Below are 8475 nucleotides of genomic sequence, written 5' to 3'. Positions count from 1 at the left end.
GGGCTTAACTGCAAGGAGGTTAAGATAACAATGTGTGTGTGTATATATATATATATATATATATATATATATATATATATTTTTTTTTTAAGACAGAAAAAGTCTTTCTTTTGGTGATAGAATCTTCCAAAAAAATTTATTTTTCTATGCAATCTATAAAAAAATTTCAAAACAAACTGTACTTTCATCAGTGTTACTTAGATGAAAAGTATTCTGAAATGTGTCCTGTTTTGTTAAATGACACTAAAACTATGATTCAACTACAAAGAATTGCTGGTATTTACAAACAAGATACTTAAAAAAATGCATTTTTGAATGCAGCACTAAGAAAAATAAACAAATAGAAAAAAAGATGAAATAATTTAAAAATTTGTGGTTAGAAAAACTATTATAATTAATAAACGGTATCTATTTAGTCCCAACATACTATGTAGTACTGTACAAAAAAGAAAATAAACAAAATCAGGAAAATAATAATACTGAAGGTTGGGAGAGAGATACAGAGTTATTTAGCCCTAATTGGAATTTACAAGGTTTGAATGGGAACATACTTTGTTCTACAAAAAACAGTTTTTTATTTGTTAGGTTAAATTAAAACTAACAGCGCACTAAAACTCATTGCCTTCTATCTTTAGAGGACATAAACAGTTGATAGAGAAGTACAAATAACATGACTTTGCATTACTCTTTCTCACATCTAAATGATATTTATAAACAAATTTTTGAAGCAGCAGATAGAATAGCTTATGTGCTTACACAGAAACTGGCTACGACTGTCAGTACGTGCAACAGTAATAGGTGGGGAAGGACAATTTTTTTTTGCAGAAAATTTGAAATTCATGGTAAAAATTTCATAATTTGAACTTTAAAGACTGAAGTCTATGACTGTCATTTATTTTAATGCATTGCAAAGCATCTGAATAAAGAATTGTCAGCAAAATTACTTGGGAAATCTCTGGGAAACCTGTCCAACAAACCTGGCAACAAGCCTCCACACTCTCCAAAAAAAAAAAAAAAATATATATATATATATATATATATATATATATATATATATATATATATATAAAATAATAAAAAACAATGCTAACCCCCCTAGCCTTCCAATTCTGTCCGTATTTCCACGCAAAAAGCGTTACATTTTTTTGCATGGAAATTTATTTTACATTGTAGGCCTATAATTCCTAGGCATAACTCGCTGAAATAAGTCCAATATTTAATACATTTATTAATAAACTTTAAATACAAAAACAAAAAAATCTGTTAAAAAAAAAATTGTGAAATATGTAATATAACTTTCACAGTAGCATGTATAATATATATTTAATATTATGATATATAATATCAAGATTTCTTTCTTTTGGATTCAATACAGCTATTTTGTAATAAATCCAATAAAAATTATTTGAATTTCTGGGAAACCCCAGAGATCTTCTCTGCATTCGGCGGCTAGAGATCAGAGGGAGAAGACGTGTCCCCAGGACCTGCGAGGACCAGCAGGATGCTGGGGGATGACAACGTACCAAAGTGAATGTTTTTTTTTTGTATCTTTTTAGCGACTTCCAGTGTGACTAGGGATTACCACTTTTTGCAAGTAAAATCTACCCCGAGTCACACCCGGGAGTACCTATGGGGGAGTTAAAGTATAGATAAGAATAGATGTTTTTAAACATAGTATTGTCACTATGGCTGGTGGCTCAAGGATTAGGAACATGTCCCGTGTAAAAAAAAAAAGTATTAATGTTAAAATTGTAGAATGCAAAGGTTAGTTAGCATCAGAATTTCCCCGCTTGTACAACAGGTTTCTGTCGCAAGTCAATCAAAAACATTTCTTTAAATGTGTCACTTTCATGCATTTAGAACTGTCACTGCAGATAAACCTATTGTATTGCGCTGGGCTGAGGAGTTTGCAAAGAAAACTGTGTAAGTAAAGGTAACATTTATACCATGGCTGTAGGTTCACTTGAAATGTAATTTTTATTTATTTTCTTTTTTTTTTGTTAAAGAAATACTGTTCCCCAGACCACATTTCAGGCATTGGGCCTAATTTATTAGGGATCTCTAAGACTGGAGAATACACACTTTCATCAGTGAAAATGGATGATCAGGCAAACCTGAAATGGATCTGGTCCAGGATTGAAAACATTTACTAACAAATAGCAAATTACTTTTAAGAAATGAATTTTAGGATTGCTGAATCACCCAGGTTCACTGATGAAAGTGTATCCTCTGCAGTCTTTGAGAGCTTTAATAAGTCAGGTCCAATAAATCTGTCTGGTTAGGGAAAGGGGGCAGCAAGCATGATGGAGCCTCCCCCTCCTGTTTATACCTGTATGGCCAGAAAAATAGGGGGCATAACAGTGTTAAACCAAGCCCCCTGGAACCTGACTGGCTGGAGAAGAAGGGGGAAAAGCATTGGGAGCATGTAGACCCACCCCCTTCCTGGACATACCAGGCCATTTTAAATCACACAAAATAATTATTCTGATACAATGGAATGTTTTTCAGGTATTCACAAATAAAAAAGGCTTTAAAAAAAATGTTAATTTTTTAATGCAACACTAAATAAATAAAATAAATTAAAAGAAAATTATAGAGGAGAAGGAGAAGAAATATTAAACTAAGGCTTGTTAGGGTAAAGAAAATGGTAAAAGGTGGTTAAAAAGAAAAACATTTAACATTTACACATAATAAATCTTTGACAGATACAACAGTAAACATATATTTAATTAAAGAATACATGTGTTAATCACATTAGGGTGTACAAACATATAATGCATTGTAGTTTAACAATCCATAGATGAGATGACTTCATTAGATTTCTTTTTTTAGGATGTTTTCCTTTATCTTGATAAAATATGATGATCCTGACGATAACGCATTTCCTGTCCAAGGGCAACAACGTTCACTTGCCATACTACATCTACAGAAGAGCAGTGTTGTCACAATATTACAGGATACCGGCACACCGTCACTTACTTCTCATAGCATAGCACAGGATCATTATCAGTTCACTTGATTTTTGGGAGGGTGAATGGATATTTTTTATGTTTACTAGAACAAAAGATTATGAAAATTATTACAAGTTTATTGTTATTGCTTACAGAAGTTTAAAGTTAAAAGACTTATAATTAATTAATTATCAATAAACTTTTATTTTCTTGGGAACTTCTGACAAATACACGTAGCCCCCGGGTTACATACGAAATAGGGACTGTAGGTTTGTTCTTAAGTTGAATTTGTATGTAAGTAGGAACAGGTACATTATTTTAATGAATGCAATTAGCACAGATGTTTGTCTCAACATAATATTAGGCAGTGTGGTGTAAGTTACTGTATAAAATCCTCACTGTGAGTTAATCACAAACAAAGCAAAAAAAAAAAAAACACTTTATAGAGCCTAGACATTCATTAACTTCTGGAGCAAGCTGTGCTTTGATATGCAAAAAGAAACAACTGTAGAGTTTGTCTTTGACTTTAAAGAGTTACAGGATGTTTCTCAGCTGTGTTTAGCAAAAGATTTCTTCTGCAAGTCATTTGACCCGCCCCCTTCCACCTATCAAGCCTCTGTCCTGCACAGGAGCTAGCAAGGATATATCAAAGTTCATATCAAAGAGTCGTCTGTATGTTGGATGTCCTTAACTTGGGGACTACCTGTATAACTATTGCATTACAAAATGTATAGTCAATATGCTTCCCATGCTTAATTGTTTTCGACCAGTATTTCTCCCAAACCAGTGTTCCTCCAGAGGTTTCCAGGGGTTCCTTGAGCAATGAGCATTTTTGTCTCTTGGGTCAGTTACTAATGATACCAATTATGTTTTTGGCTATCTGTAAGGTTGACCTTCTTCCTATTGACCACCATGCTGATGTACTGTGGACTGTGGATATAGTATTTATAGCGGGGGTTCCCTAACACCTGATAGTTATTTCAAGAGTTCCTTCATGTTAAAAAGGTTGGGAAAGGCTGTTTTAGACTGTTAAACACAGGTATATAAAGTTATAACATAAGTTAATGGTTACTAGTAAAAGTTTGAATACAAACTCCTATCTTTTTAAATGTTATCACTGCGTGATCTGGTAACTTGAAGTGACTGTGATTACATATTACATTATTGTAGGTAATATTATCTGTTAGATTGTTAATATATTATTTTAGGTAGACAGTAGCTCAATAAATCGTCAGAATCCAGAATTATAGAAGACATTGGTAAATGAAAGTGCACAGGCACCACCTACTGAAGAGTCCATGTCAATGCACACTGCATACACATTGGCAGAGAATAGCTGGAACCAGTATGAAAGAGGAAGCACCCATGCACAAAAATGTCATTAGATGCAGTCTTGTCACACTCCCAATGAGGCACCAACTTAAAAAAAACATGTACAAATACCAGTTCTGACTTTTAATGAATGCATTCTTGCTTGAAATGAGTGAATAACTAGGTGATAAAGTCATCTTCGCCATGGTTTTGGCCATCATTATCTATGCTCCATGTCTTGGTCACCTATCATTAGCACATGGACACAGTCTGCCACATTTTATCAATATCTGAATCATGCTAAGAATGGAGATCATTCAGCAGTGGATGTTAGTGTTGAACAAAATCATAGGGTAATAAATATTCCTTGGGACTCTCCTTCCAATTGGTTATCATTTTATTTTTTTATTATTTAGTTTGTCAATGTATTATATATCATAGAAAATTGCATTTTTTTCATACACAGTTTCCTAAAAGATTGTATTAACATTAAAACAAAACAAGTACTGAACATCAAAGAAAAAAGTTACATCTACAAAAGAACACTGCTAATAAATGAGGATACCAAAGGTAATCACATAATCATAAACTATTCTCGCTTTTTTTTATTAAATTTTGTATCTCTATGCTACTTGATCTCCTAGAACTCTTTTGCATCATATCTTGTATACATACACTCCCTAAAACATTGGCTGCACTTTTTTGCTTTGGTCTGGCTTCTTGATACTAGCAACATTTGATGATGCCTTCAGATTGGCACTCATAGTGCCCACCAGGGATGTGGTAACATTGCAGGAACAGTATATTTGGGAGACAATTGTCTCCCCATATAGGAAAGTTTATGTGATATTGGTGACTGGGTTAACAGCTACTTTAAAGTGGACCTGCCTGAGAGAATATGTAAACTCTCAGTGCTGAAATCATTCTAAAAATGGATGTATTTTGTATTTTGGCAGTTTTAGTCACACAATTGAAAAAAACCTGGCGATAATTATGGCTCAATTATTGGAATACCTAAGCTATAATACTCATCTAATACTCATTCTGATTCAGTGATTCGTACAATATTAAGGACAGAGGATCAGAACACCAACCAGGCTAGCAGGATTTTTTAGAACCAGGTCAGAAATTGCAGTTTACAAAATCTCCCATTGATAAATCTGCTTTAGGGGCCCATTCATACTGTTATGTGCATTTACACAAGATGAGGAAGCCCATTCACTTTAAAGTGGAATTGTGACAAAAAAACACTTACCTTTACAGACGGAAGGCATTGATTCCTCTGTGATCCTAGTCTAGACAGTCCCACGTCATCTCATCTTCCTTCTTCTTCCTGGCGTAGACTGGACACCAGGTATGGCCATTTTCTTTCAGGATATTGTGCTGACGTCACTCCCTCTCACACTACACAGGCGTGAGATCGAGTAATGCACTTCTAGAAAACAAGTGTAAAAAAATAGTGCAGGTCTCACTGTGTATATGTGTGATTAGGCCCTTTTTTACAGTAGAAGAAAGTCCTTCTGCGCATGAATGAGATCGAGCATGCACAGAAGGACCAACCCATAACCTTCTGGCATATGTAACATTTGTATCCCAGGAGGCTGTGGCTTTCCCACTACTTGGAGCCCATATTGAATGAGTTGTTAGATGCCAAAATGTCTATTGGGAACACATGGAATATGCTATGAGGTATAGGAAAGTGCTTGGTGAACACATGAAGTGTAATGTAAAATAAAGGAGTGCATTGGGAATACAAGATGGGGTATAGGAGAGTGCATAAAACACATGCACTGTGGTTATGTGTATGGGAGGAGTCTCTCCTTTGAACTGTAAAAATAAAGTTCTAAAAACACATTTTTTTACCTTAATAAAAAGGGTTATATTATGTAGAAAATGTGATGATAGGTTCGCTTTAAAAAGTCTGTCAATGACAACACATACAACAATTCACCTGCACTATTTTGTCACCATAATGCACAAGAGCATTCACACTGCATTTTAGTGGATTATATTGTAAATTTGTTTTGTCTTACCATATATATTCAGTAGGGCACCTACATATGAAAGCAGCATATCAATTTTTTTTTTTATCAGCAATTTAGTTTTTAATGTTTATTATCGGTATACAAATATGTAAATTTTTTACAGTGAGAACATAAATGCATCTTAAATCCAAATAAGACAAACCACGCCAGATTTGAGACGCATTTGTTCTGCTCCACTAATGGAGTTACAAAATTATTTCAATATAGTAACATGATTGTATAAAACCATTTGGAATGTGTTAGAATATTTTTATCATGGTTTTATTAAACTGATGTTTGTTTAACCTCCTGGGCAGTTCATTTCTGTCCGGATTTATATTTCTAAAAGCGGTACACTGTCTTTCATGAAAAATTATTTTACATTGTAGGCCTGTAATTCTTAGGCATAACTCACCAAAATATGTCCAATATTTATTAAATGTAATAATTGTATTAATAAACTTTAAATAAGGCTGGGTCTACATGGACAATTTTAAAAATCTAAAAAAGGCTTTCCTTTAAAACGCTGGAAAATGTCTATGCTGCGTTTTCCTGAGTTTTCACAGTGTTTTAACTCGTTTACGTTTCAAGTGCTTATGAATGCAGGAAAACTCTGGAAGAGTGAAAAATCACTGGAAGCGTTTACCCACATTTTTGGGCATTTTTTAGCGTTAAACCCGTTTTAATTTTTTAAACATCCTGGTGTATCTTAGCCTATTGGAATGCATGGGAATTTCAAACATGGGCTTTTAAAGCCTCAGGGTAAACACTGGGGAAAACGTCCGTGTAGACCAGGCATGAGCAAACTACGGCCCATCACTGTGGTTTCTCTGGCCCTTTGAGTGTTCCGCGGCTCTGGCCTGGTCAGAATACAATACAATACAAAATAATTTGAAATTTCCACCATGTTCCCGCACGCACGGACGTCACCGGGAACTCCTGGGGAACGTCAGCATACTTGCCGGGGGACAGATCAGGCAAAGAGGACATGGCCAGAGGATGGCAGGACACTGGAGGATGCTGATGGGACCAGGTAAGACTTTATTTTTTTAGCTATCCCGAGTGTGGCTCGGCGTTACCGCTATCAGCTGTTTTTTTTTTTACCCCGAGCCACACTCTGGGTTACTGCTCAGAAGGTTAAGGCCAAAAAAAAAAACCCTCTCATTTCTGGTCTCAGATCAGTTCAGACAATCTTGCTCTCAAGGGTTTGGAAAATAACACTTTAGGGAATATCAAATGTTGCAAACAATTTTCTATACTTGGAAGAATAGGAAAAAAAACATTATAGCAGTTGTGTATTTCATCTCACACACACACGTACACACTGCTCATCCTCTTAACTATTCACATTAGCAAAAAAACAAACAATGTAAAAACCCTGCCTAAATGCTCTTTTTGTTAGCCTGTGGTCCAATCCAGATGTTTCTCTCATCCTAAATTATTATTATTGGCCATATTATTAGTAAACTGTATTTATAAATCAGATTTCTGCACCAGCGGCAGCATCTGTTATCTGCATCTGGGATCTGTAAACTATGTGTTGGTGAGATCAGTTTATTCATATGAATTTGCCAACAATATAACTCGCTGTTCACCTCCCCACCTAATCTTTACAGGACTTAGAATATAGTGCAAAAGAATATGAAATATATTATTATTCTCATATATGTTCTGATCTCTGGCTGCATGTCCACCAAAACAATCATGGATGGGCATCGCCGAAATAGAAGGAATAGGATATAAAGGCCTTGTTCACTTGTCCTTTAGCAGTGTGTCTAGAATGGTGTAGTGGCCATAAGTAAGATTTGATCACAAAGGCAAAACAAAGTCAAACAGACAAAGTCGAACACCTCTTACAATGATTTATGTTCTTCACACCGATTGTCCCTTTCATAACTTCAATTGATTGTACTAATAGTGAGCAGGACTTGTACAGTTACGATGCAGAGTGCAGGGGTCAGCAGTTTTTAATGTGGAGTGCAGAGGACTGCACAGGTTGCACACCCTATATTATTATTAATAATAATTAACAGGATTTATATAGCACCAACATATTACGCAGCGCTGTACATTAAATAGAGATTGCAAATGACAGACTAATACAGACAGTGCCACAGGAGGAGAGGACCCTGCCCCGAAGAGCTTACAATCTAGTCATACATATTACACACACACTGTATACACACACA

The sequence above is a fragment of the Pyxicephalus adspersus genome, chromosome 6 (genome assembly GCF_032062135.1).
Source record: "Pyxicephalus adspersus chromosome 6, UCB_Pads_2.0, whole genome shotgun sequence".
Taxonomy (NCBI): Eukaryota; Metazoa; Chordata; class Amphibia; order Anura; family Pyxicephalidae; genus Pyxicephalus; species Pyxicephalus adspersus.
Note: the sequence above shows the minus strand (reverse complement) of the source record.